Source organism: Gekko japonicus, unplaced genomic scaffold, assembly GCF_001447785.1.
Source record: "Gekko japonicus isolate JY-2015 unplaced genomic scaffold, Gekko_japonicus_V1.1 scaffold5250, whole genome shotgun sequence".
Taxonomy (NCBI): domain Eukaryota; kingdom Metazoa; phylum Chordata; class Lepidosauria; order Squamata; family Gekkonidae; genus Gekko; species Gekko japonicus.
In genome coordinates, this window is record NW_015173299.1 from 39,209 (window position 1) to 51,224 (window position 12,016).

Here is a 12,016-nt window from a genome sequence, read left to right on the forward strand (position 1 = left end):
GTCGTGGCACCTCGACTGTGGAATACCCTCCCCCTTGAGGCTCACCAGGAACCCTTCCCGACTCTCTTGTAGGTGCCAGGCCAAAGTCTTTCTGTTCGCCGGAGGCTTTTCCTCTGTGTGTTTATCTTTCAACAGTTATTCTTGACAGTCTGCTTCTTGCCTGAGAACGGTTTTCGTGAGACTTGTCTCGGGCCACGGAATGTTTGTGTTTTTAATGCCATGGCCGGGTCTGTAACATTTTGTTAACATTTAGCTGTGCTGTACTGTGTTGTGATTTTATCCTGTTTTACTTGGCGAGCCGCTCCAAGAAGGTTCTCTGGAGAGGCGGCAATATACCTTTTCTGATGAATTAATAAGGGCGACTGCTGATGGTGCCCAGGGCCTGGATAGCCCAGCCTAGCCTGATCTCATCAGATCTTGGAAGCTTAGCAGGGTCAGCCCTGGTTTGTACTTGGATGAGAGACCACCAAGGAAGTCAAGCGTTGTGACGCAGAGGCAGGCAATAGCAAACCACCTTTGAACATTTCTTGCCTTGAAATGTTACAAAAAATGTTAAAAAGTACTGTACCTTATACACCAGAACTGTTTTTATTGAATATAATAACAGAGAATTATAAAAAGCAAGACCTTTATCTTATTGTCTATGTAGTGACAACAGCAAGAATATTGTGCGCTAAGTATTGGAGAAAAAATGAAGTCCCTTCAAAGGAAGAAACTATAAACAAAATATTGGAAACAGAAGAGATGGACAATCTAACAGTAACTTTGAGAGACTATAACAAAGGAAGCTTTGAAGATACATGGTCAAGATTTTATAAATGGATAGAAGAGTATAATACTTAAACTTTAAGGACATACAACCAAAATAGAAGGAAAAAATAATTATGTACTTAACTGTAAGCAAGAGATATACATGAAAAAAGAATAGACTTGGATAATGTATGAGGTCATTAATAAGATTAAAGTATGATGTAAATGGATTCCCTGATCTGTGTATTTATGTATGTTTGTTTTGTTCATTATATATATAAATTTTTTAAAATTCTTTTAAAAAAAGAAAAGAAAATGCCATAAATCAGCTGCAACTTGATGGTGCTTTCCACCAACAATTGCCCCCCGAGCCATGGCCCCCACTCCCAAACAGGGTGTTGTGCACGCAGAGATTTAATGCCAGTAAGCTCGCAAAGTAGAATTTTTGCCCACAAGACTCCACAGCTTAGAGGGAGCATTGCTTTCCTCCACCACTGCTGGTGGAACCCATCTGCAGAATCCAACCCATCATCCAGATTTAAAAAACAAGCACCCTAAAACAAAATGCCAGAGGATTCTCAAAAGCATTGGCGCCACTTTGGAAACAAGACCACGTCATGTGGCCCTCCAAAGACTAGGGGTAAATTCAACTGAATGTTAGAAGCGTCTGCAGTTCAGGCTTTCTGTTGACTCTCTCCCTGTGAGCGTGTGACTCTCCACTAGAGATGTGAATGCCTTGGAAAAGCTGGAAAACTTTTTTTTGGGGGGGGAAACGGGTTTTTTCCTGAAGCCTTTTTTGTTCTTTTCCGAAAAATTGGAAAAATTGAAAAAAGAAAAGAATTTTTTTTATTATTATGGAACATTTTATTTTAACATGATTAATAAATTATTTTAAGACAAGGTGTTCAAATATTTCCCAAATCATTTCTAAAAAATATGTATGGTATCAGATTGATCTAATTTCTGTGCACTGAGGACAAGCAAGTCCTAGGTTACAAATTGAACTCTCCGATGCAAGAACAAGAGGCATTTCTTCCTTTAGGAGGTGCTATTGTCACAAGAAAGGTTTCAGTTTTGTTTTTGCATGTGGGTGGGTATTCTGTTTGTAATAATTGTTTGGATACACTATATTTTTAATATGCTAGTTGTGATAATTTCATGCCAAGTAAAAATGTCCAGAGTCATATGTTATGTTCCTAAAGTAACAGAATGACTTTCTGTTTTCCGAGCTTCAAAATTTCCGGAAATTTTACATCTCTAACCATCGTCCACTTAGATCAGTAAGCGAAGTTAAATAGTGATAAATTGTGAACCATTTGGCAAATTAGAAATTGCTTTAAAAATTCAGAAGTTCTCCTCCACTCTGTGTCAGCTATGCTGCCATGAAAGTTGGGGAGGTTGGTCTGTCTCTGGGTAATTGCTATTGCTTTCCTTTCAGATTAATTGCTATCGCATTCCTTTCTGTGCTTTTTCTGCTGTGCGCCGAAACTCTTATCTATACAGATGTGCAGGAGGGTGTTGTAGTGTCTGGGATTTCATTAGGTGCCATGGGAGAGTGTTCGTTCTCAGCTTCAGCTACCTAACGGTCTCTGAGCCTTAGCCCGCATGCGGGAGGCCGCCTAATTGGCCAGTACTGTGGAGGGGTACATACGAATACCCTATATCCTATTATGCTCTACTGGCTGTGGCCATTCTTAACAGTGCCTGTGTTACTGCATCTATAGCTCTGCAATAAAAGTATAACCGTTCCTGAATGCGTGTACTTCGTTGTTGGCTGTGGGTTCTGACATTCTGGCTGGAACCGAGCAAGACCCTTTGCTCCCGCAAACCTTATCCTAATCAGCATCTTTTCCTTTTAGACATCCTTTTTTAATTACTTAAGCGAGGGCTATCGGACAATCTGGGCTCAGTATCGTGAGCGACCATGTTCTGATGCCAATCTGATGGCATCGCGGACATCACGAGAAACGGAGGCCTAGAGTGATGGCAGCACTGATAGACTTATCTTAGACGAACTTGTTCCAACAACCCCCCCCTTTCCTTTTGCTTTCCAGGACACTGGGAGAGAAGGATAACAAATCCCAATTTATCAGCCTCAGGGACTGGGGGACTTCCAAGGCTGACGGGAAATCTCTGTTTCCTTTTCGAACGAGAAGGCAGAAAGGATAGCGGAGGTTTGCCAAGGCAATTGTATCCGGTCTGCTGGGCAGCACCGGGTACCTCAGAGGAACAACTGCGAGGGGGGGGATAAGACTATTTCTAAAAACCCACCTTCTACAAATAGGGGTACCATCCTTCAGGTGGCACCTGGAGGTCGCCTGGGTTTACAGCTCATCTCCAGACTACAGAGATCAGTTCCCCTGGAGGAAATGGATGCTTTGGAGGGTGGACTCTGTGGCCTTGTACCCCAAATTGTTGCATGTGCCCACCCCCTGGGCTCTTTACTGCCGGAGCTCCACTCCTGTGCGCTCCCGCAGGAAATGACCCCCGGTTATGAGGCAGCATCAAGGGAAGGCCTCAGCCTCTGTGTCCTATTTACTGGCCCTCCAGAGCATCTGGTGGACCTCTGTGTGGAACAGGATGCTGGACTAGATGGACCACTGGTCTGACCCTGCAGGGCTCTTCTCTTCTTATCAGAAAGAAACTCAGAAAATAACCTTTACAAATATATCCAACCAGGGCCCTGACCTGGATAGTTCAAGCAAGCCATATCTTGGAAGCTAAGCAAGGCCGACTTTGGGAAGTGATTGGAAGGGAGGCCTCCAAGAAACACCAGGCCTTGGGATGCAGAGGCAGGCTATCAAGCCACCTGTCCGAAAAACATCCAAGTTCCCATTAGGGGTCGCCAGAAGTCGCCATGACTTCCAGGCATGCAAACACGCACACAAACACACACACAAAATATAAAAGAAAGAAAGAAATATATCCAACCAGCGAAACACCCACCAATCAGCAGAAACACAGACAGAAGTGTCACTCTGTATTGAAGAAGAAGAAAAAAATATGAAATAAAGAAATATATCCAACCAGCGAAACACCCACCAATCAGCAGAAACACAGACAGAAGTGTCACTCTGTATTGAAGAAGAAGAGAAGACATTGGATTTATACCCCGCCCTTCACTACCCAGAGGAGTCTCAGAGCGGCTTACAAACTCCTTCCCCTTCCCCTTCCCACAAGAGACACCCTGTGAGGGAGGTGGGGTTGAGAGAGTTCTGACAGAAACCGCACAATTTCAAGGACAGCTCTGACAGAACTATGGCTTGCCCAAGGTCATCCAGCAGCTGCAAGTGGAGGAGTGGGGAATCAAACCCGGTTCTCCCAGATTAGAGTCCGCGCACTTAACTGCCGCACCAAACTGGCTCTTTTATAGACATGGATGAAGGGAACATAATGTGTGAGACTCATCGGGGTCGCCTTAGCAGGGTTGTTGTGAAAATAACATGGGAGGCAGCCTGCATCAATAGTCAAAAGCTACATGTAGGGCCCAATATAGACATGAGGTTCTTTTCCTTTTTTGGGGGGTGGGAAATCTGAGCAAAGATGGGTTGGTTTTACCACAACTTGCTTTCCAGTTTGCCAATGTTTTATCCCTACCTTAAGAGCTCCACTTCCAATCACTCTCAGCCCTCCAGGGCCTTTGGCTGGCCACACCTTCCCTTGTCTCTCAGTTCCAATCAGCTGTAGTGCATTCAGCTGGTCTGTTAGCCAGACGCCTGTTAAGAACAGAAGGTTGGTTGCGGTCAGTGTTCCCTCTGCGCTGAGTTAGTGTGAGTCAGCTCACAGTTCTCGAGCCTCCAGCTCACACGTTTTTGCCTTAGCTTAGGAAGGAGGGCTCCAGAGCAAACTAACTAATGCAGCAGCCAAACTGCTCGCTCCCAGCTTTAATGCCAGTAGATCACAAAGTAGAATTTTTGCTCACAAGACTCCACAGCTTAGAGGAAGCATTGGTTGCTATGCATGCAAATAGGTCTGAGAGGAAGATAAAAATCTGAGCTGTGTTCCCTCTAAGATGAGTTAGAAGAAGAAGAGATTGGATTTATACCCTGCTCTTCACTACCCAAAGGAGTCTCAGAGTGGCTTACAAACACCTTTCCCTTCCTACAACAGACACCCTGTGAGGTAAGTGGGGCTGAGAGAGCTCTGAGAGAAACTGCTCTTTTTCTAGAACAGCTGTGCCTGAACAATGGCTTGCCCAAGATCATCCAGCAGGTGCAAGTGGAGGAGTGGGGAATCAAACCCGGTTCTCCCAGATTAGAGTCCGCACACTTAACTACGACACCATACTGGCTGAGCTACCTCACAGCTTTTTAGCCTCTGGCTCAGCCATTTCTGCCTTAGCTCAGGAAGGAGGGCTCCAGAGCAAACTGATTTATGCAGCAGCCAAATCGCTCGCTCACAACTTTAATGCCAGCAGCTCACGAAGTAGAATTTTTGCTCACAAGACTCCACACCTTAGAGGGAGCATTGGCTCTGAGTAATGGTCGCTGATGTGAAAATCTCTCTCTCTCTCTCTCTCAAGCTACTGAAGACAAATTGGTTCAAGACGAAGAAGAGAGAGAAACAACCAAATGTGTAGACAATGAGGGATGCTGTTACAGAAGATGTGGTCAAAGTTCATCAAGTTCCTTTGGTTCCACAACCAATCACGTCCCTGACTCATTTTCATCCAGCTGCTCTGTGGCCTTCCCTGCCGCAAAATGTGCAGGCCACAGTATCTGGTGGTTTAGAAAACTTTACGGAGCAAGTCCATCAGCAGTCGAACAGTCCAGAGTTTGAAGCGTTTGCCACCAAGGGAAAGGCTTAAGCAGCACGGGGGGGGGGGAGAAATCTCAGTTTAGAAAAAAGATGATGAAGGGGTAGGGGACCTGAAAGAGATTTATAAGCTGATACTGGTATGCAGGGGTCATTTCATAGAAAAAGAGGTGCAGGAGCTCATTAGCACAACTCATTAGCATAACTCATTTGCATAGGCCACACCCCCTGACATCACCAGAGGTGTGTCAGAAGGCAACACCCACCGCTCAGGCTCCACTGGACTGTTTTGGATTGCTAGATATTGAGGGGGGGGGGACGTGCAAATCTGTACTCGCAGAAGAGGGAGAGCTTGTACCTGAATAAAACCTGGTCTTAAAGGTGCCACTGGGTTGTTTTGGACCAGGGGGCCGGGGGGGGGGCTCTGCAACTTACCTGGCTGCTTCTTGCTCTGACTGAGGGCTGCTGGGAGCAGGGGGTGGGGCTTGTTCCATGTGCCCGCCCCCGGGGCTCTTTCCTGCCGGAACTCCGCTCCTGTGCGCTCCTCCAGGAAATGACCCCTGCTGGTATGGGGGGAAAGAATTCCTCCCCCCCCCCTTATGCTAGAACTTCAGGTTTCGCAATAAAATTAACAGGCAGAAGTTTAAAGGGCAGAAATAGAACAAGAAGAAGAGATTGGATTTATACCCCGCCTTTCACTTGGAGTCTCTGAGAGCGGCTTACAAACTCCTTTCCCTTCCCCTCCGCACAACAGGTGCCCTGTGAGGGAGGTGGGGTGGACAGAGCTCTCCCGAGAACTGCTCTTGAGGGAAGAGCTCTGAGAGAACTTTTGACTGACCCAAGGTCACACCAGCAGCTGCATGTGGAGGAGAGGGGAATCAAACCCGGTCCTCCCAGATTAGAGTCCGTGCTCCTAACCACGACACCAAACTGGCTCCCTGTTACAATAAGTTGGATTCCCCACTCCTCCACTTGCAGCTCCTGGATGATCTTGGGCAAGCCATAGTTCTGTCAGAGCTGTTCTCTGTAGAGCAGTCTTCGAAAGAACTCTCTCAGCCCTGCCTACCTCACAGGCAGTGTTCCTCTAAGCTGAGTTAGTGTGAGCTAGCTCACAGTTTTTCAGCCTCCAGCTCACAGATTTTAGTCTTCGCTCAGGAAGGATGACTCTAGAGCCAACTAATTTATGCAGTAGCCAAATCGCTTGCTCACAAATTTCATGCCAGTAGCTCACAGAGTAGAATTTTTGCTCACAAGATCCCACAGCTTAGAGGGAACATTGCTCCCAGGGTGTCTGTTGGGGGGAGGGGAAGGGAAGGAGTTTGTAAGCCGCTCTGAGACTCCTTTGGGTTGTGAAGGCCGGGGTATAAATCCAATCTCCTCTTCTTCTCTGAGCTAGCAGCCCAGACTCCTAACTTCGGATATGGAATAATGGCTTGTGCACACTCTGTGGTGAGAGACTATACCCTCTGTTCATGCTCATAGGCACATTCATTAGTGGGGATGCACCGTTTTCTCGGCAAACCTACCGTCTTCCGGACCAGCCCCCAGTTCTCTTAACAGCACTCTTGCAAGTTATTTTGCACTCTGGCAAAGCCTCCCCCCCCCATCCTCTTATCTCCGTGGGAAGGAAAACTCCCTTGCTCACATTTCAGAGGGTTCCTGAAGACTCCTGAAGAGCAAACCCCTCCTGGGCAAAACGGTTGGCCTCTCGTCACTCTCATTGGCATATTTATTCTGTGCCTGGTGGTTTTATTCCGGAACGACTTGTTTTCTGGTCCACATTGAATGTATATTTTGTATCCGTTCTGATTGCGTCTACATGATTGTATTATAGTTATATAGCCATCTTGCCACTCAATTGCTTGACCTCTGAGGAAGGCCGATGCAGGCCGAAACCCGTCAGGTCAGGTTTTTAAAGCCCGTGTGTATTGCTATGTCATTTATATATTTGATGTGAATGGGCCCTTATATATGTTTTAAATTTGTACTTAATAAATACATGTAGCTTTTTCGTCACTGAATTGCATTTTGAGATTGGGGGGGGGGTGCTGTTTGGGCCCCGATCCCCCTGCTCTGAGCAAATCCGCGCACAAAAAGGGTTCATTTTACTAGGTCCATGTTTCCCAACCTGTGGGTTGGGAACCAAACGTGGCCCAATAAGCCCCTTCCTCGGCTCTCTTTTGTCATTTGGAGGCCACGATCTGACCCTGGAAAGAGTTTTGGGCTGCCTGGTCCCCTCCTGGCCACCAGCGGGAGATGGAGGGGGGGCGGTTTGCCAGATCCGGGTTGGGAAACTCCTGGGGATTTGGGGATGGAGCCTGGAGCGGACAGGGACCCCAGTGGGGTACAGTGCCATAGAGCCCACCCTCCAAAGCAGCCATTTTCTCCAGGGGAACTGGATGGGTTCCATTTGGACTTGTGGGCCACCATACCAAAAAGGCTGGGAACTGCTGCACTAGGTGATGGCAGACTGCCCAGACCTAAGCTCATAATAACCCTGACGACCCACATCACTTGATCTGGAATAGCAGGCACCAGCTCTGTGTTTGGAATCATTCCCATGGTCTAGACAACCCCCCCCCAAAGAAGAGTGTGCGGTGGAGTCACAAGGTTCATGGACCAATTTCACACAAGAGCTGCGCTGCGGTCGCGCCTCCCTTTGCCCCGCTTCTATTGGTCAATTTCCCACTCGAAGCCACGTGGCCACGTTTTGACCCGTGGCTTTGCCCGATTTCCCCCGCGGTTTCGTGATCCTATGGACACTGCCGGCAGACAGGGCAGGACGACGGCGTGACGTGGCCGTGGTGCGTGAGAAAAATAAAACCGTCTGGATGGGAAGTTGAGGGGGCACGGGTAGTAAGTCGGGGGGCCTAGCCCCAAGATGCCCCCTGTAGCTACGGATCTGAATAGAGTGGTGGGGTTTTTTTTGGTGGAATGGCACTCCACACACAGCAATTCCTTTATTGGCATTTCACAGAAATAAAAACATAGTATCTGGGAAATAAAATTCAGACTCTAGACAAAATACAATTTCTGTTAAAGGATACCCTGTGTTGAGCACTTACAAGTAAGATGCAAAAGATCAAAATTATATGCGGCATATGCCCCTTTGTTGTTGTTCAGTCGCACAGTCGAGTCCGACTCTTCGCGACCCCATGGACCAGATCACACCAAGCACTCCTGTCTTCCGCCGTCCTCTGAAGTTGGCTCAATTTCATGTTCGTTGCATCTATGACACTGTCTAACCATCTCATCCTTTGCCGTTCCTGTCTTCTTTGACCTTCAATCTTTCCCAGCATCAGGGTCTTTTCCAGTGAGTGCTCCCTTCTCATTTGGTGGCCAAAGTATTTGAGCTTCAGTTTCATTATCTGGCCTTCCAGGGAACAGTCAGGGTTGATTTCTTTTAGGATTGACGGATTTGTTGTTCTTGCAGTCCAAGGGACTCTCAAGAGTCTTCTCCAGCACCATAGTTCAAAAGAATCTATTCTTCGGCGCTCGGCCTTCCTTATAGTCCAACTCTCGCAGCCATACATGACTACTGGGAATACCATTGCTTTGACCATGCTTTGACTTGCGCCCCTACTTTTTATTTTTTTTCCTGAGCGATCTGGCCCCATTCTTAAATCAAGTAGATGGACATTGTCCTAAGCTAGGCTCCGCCCATATGCCAATCTTATTATACGCAGAATGACGCGGTTCTGCTTTCTTGCCCTCGAGTGGGTTTAATCCGACTTCTAAACAGCTGCCAGGACGACTGGAGTGGCACTCAACCCCACCCCCTGCTTGTTCCTGCACTAAAAGGCACAGCGACAGTCAAAGGGTTGCCAGATCCAGGTTGGGAAACTCCTGGAGATTTGGGGGTGGAGCCTGGGGAGGGGAGGGGCCTCAGCGGGGTATGGTGCCACAGAGCCCACCCTCCCAAGCGTCCCTTTTCTCCAGGCAAACTGATCTCTGTGGTCAGGAGATGACCTGTCATTCCAGGGAGTCTCCAGGTCCCACCTGGAGGTTGGCAACCCTATGGGTCTTGATCAAAAAGTTGTCAACTGCGAGGGATAATGCAAAGAGAGGGGGAGGAAACTGTCTGCGTGGGGTGGTGGTGGTGGTGGTAGCTCCCAGAGGAGGAGTTGAGCATCCTACAGACACTCTCGGATCGCCCCGTCTCCCAGGGCGCTCCCGTCCTCCGAGAGCGCTCGGAGTGACGCGGAGCCAATCCAGTGCGGCTTTCCTCCCCACCTAAGGGCCTTAAAGATCGCGGCTTGAAGGCGCGCGCTTACTCAGAAGTCAGTTGCGCTGAGCTCAGAGGGGTCTACTCCCAAGCAGGGGCGGATTAAGGCTCTCTGGTGCCCTAAGCACTGACCTTTCCACACGGACCCCCAGTCCATTTTAGCTGTTGACCTGTCTGACCAGGTATACAATGCAGGTTGCAGCAAGACAAATATGTATTCATAGGATAACACAATATACTGTACAAACTAAGCCAAGCTTGGGCTACATAAAGTTCTACAAAAATGCAATGCAACATCTATTTCAATATTTCACAAGTTAAATGTATCAATATTCATATTCATGACCTGAAAGGAATTTTTCTAGAGTTCATTTTCGCAAAATCACTGATAACATCCTCGAAATTGACACCTCTCAGAATGTCTGCTTCAGTTGTTAATATTGGGTCTTTCTTGAAGCATAACATTTGGGTTTTTTTACACGTTTCAGTTGTGAGAAAGACTGTACACCCCTTTCCCAACTTTGTGGCGCCCCCTTTGGCCCTGGTGCCCTAAGCATGTGCTTAGTCTGCTTCATGGTTAATCCGCCCCTGCTCCCAAGCAATGCACCCTCTACGCCAGTGGTGGCAAACCTATGGCACGGGTGCCAGAGGTGGCACTCAGAGCCCTCTCTGTGGGCACGCGTGCCATCCCCCCAGCCAGGCCCAGACCATCATTAAAGTGTCGAATTCTCTGCCAAATAATTTTAAGTAAATGAAAGCCTTTCGGATTGCTTTCCTCACTTTGTTTGGATCATCTTAAATTAATGTATGAGTGGTTTTTTCTATCTAAAGTAAAACCTCAGTATTTAGGTTAAATTGCCGTGTTGGCACTTTGCGATAAATAAGTGGGTTTTGGGTCGCAGTTTGGGCACTCGGTCTCTAAAAGGTTCGCCATCACTGCTCTACGCTGTGGAGTCCTGTGAGCAAAAACTCTGCCTTTAGAGCTACTGGCATTAAAGTTGTGAGCGAGCAGTTTGGCAGCTGCATAAATCAGTTTGCCGTGGAGCCCTCCTTCCTGAGCGAAGACACAGATGTGTCAGCCGGAGGCTAAAAAACTGTGAGCTGGCTCACATTCACTCAGCTCAGAGGGAACACTGGCTCCCAAGTGCGCAGAGGGTCGCAGTTGTGCAGCACGAGCCACGCAGGGCTTCCTCAGAAGTAAGCCTCGAAGTTTATTGGGGGGGGGGTTGCTATCAAGTCAGCAAGCAGAGGATCGGGGCCTTCAGACGAACCTCGGGGGGGGGGGACGGACCACAGGTGGGGTTTATCCCCCTCCCCTTCTGACTCCCCCTCCCTTGGAATTGCAAAAATGCGGCTGCAGAGACGGGACGCGACTCCGTCTTGCAGCCCCTCCCCGCAGCCTACCTGCCGCTCCGACCTCCCCTGGCGCCGCGGCATCTCCGCCTCCGCTCGGCTCCGGAGTCGCTCCGGACTAGCCGCGCCGCGCCTCTTGCGAGCGCCGAAGCGTTTTTCCTCTTGCGAACATCTGGCCAATTAACAATGGGAGGGAGGAGCCCGGCCAGGAGGGAGGGGGGGAGGGAGGTCCGGAGAAGGGCCGGGGGCGGGCTCCTCCCCCCCCCTCTCCGGCCAAAGCTCTGGTCCGAATCCGATTTCAAGGCCAGGGGGATTCGTCCTTGGTACTCAGTAGTGACCGAGTTCCCACAAGCTGATGCGGCGGGCTGGCTCTTCCCTTTGCCCCATCGTGTCAATTTCACACTAATAAGTGCTGCACGGCTGCATTTTGCCCCGCAGCTTCGCCCGATTGAGTAGAGGCCGGGAAATTCCGGCGAAGCTGCAGGGCCAAATGCAGCAGCGCAGCACTTATTAGTGTGAAATTGACACACACGGACCGGGGCAAAGGGAAGAGCCAGCGCGCAGCAGCAGCTTGTGGGAACTCAGCCTGGCTGGTTCTGCATCGGCTTTGCCCTCTGTTGTTTTAGGAAAACCCACGTTGGAACCGAGAAATCCCCCTCTGCATTGCATGCGGCTTTCACTTCCTTTGCTTATGGGATTTTGTGGTAGCCTCCACACTGCCTAAGGAGCTGCGGTGGCTCAAGTGGTTAAGACGCTGAACTGCAGGCCGTGGAAGGTCAGTAGTTCAAGACCCGAGTGTGCCGCATGACGGAGTGAGCTCCCGTCTCTGGTTCCAGCTCCTGCCAACCTAGCAGTTTGAAAGCAAGAAATTGAGAGTAGATAAATAGGTACCGCTTCTGTGGGAAGGGAACAGCGTTCTGTGCACCTTGGTCA

The 12,016-nt window shown here is 48.7% G+C and overlaps 1 protein-coding gene across 1 annotated transcript in view; it reads right to left on the reverse strand.

Moving 5' to 3' along the window:
- LOC107120201 (KN motif and ankyrin repeat domain-containing protein 3-like) overlaps window positions 1–11,214 on the reverse strand; it is a gene marked incomplete at its 3' end in the record, with an annotated part of 42,880 nt that extends 31,666 nt beyond the window's left edge. The window contains exon 1 of the mRNA XM_015422847.1: window positions 11,135–11,214. The remainder of the gene's footprint in view (window positions 1–11,134) is intronic.
- Window positions 11,215–12,016: the final 802 nt, after the last annotated feature.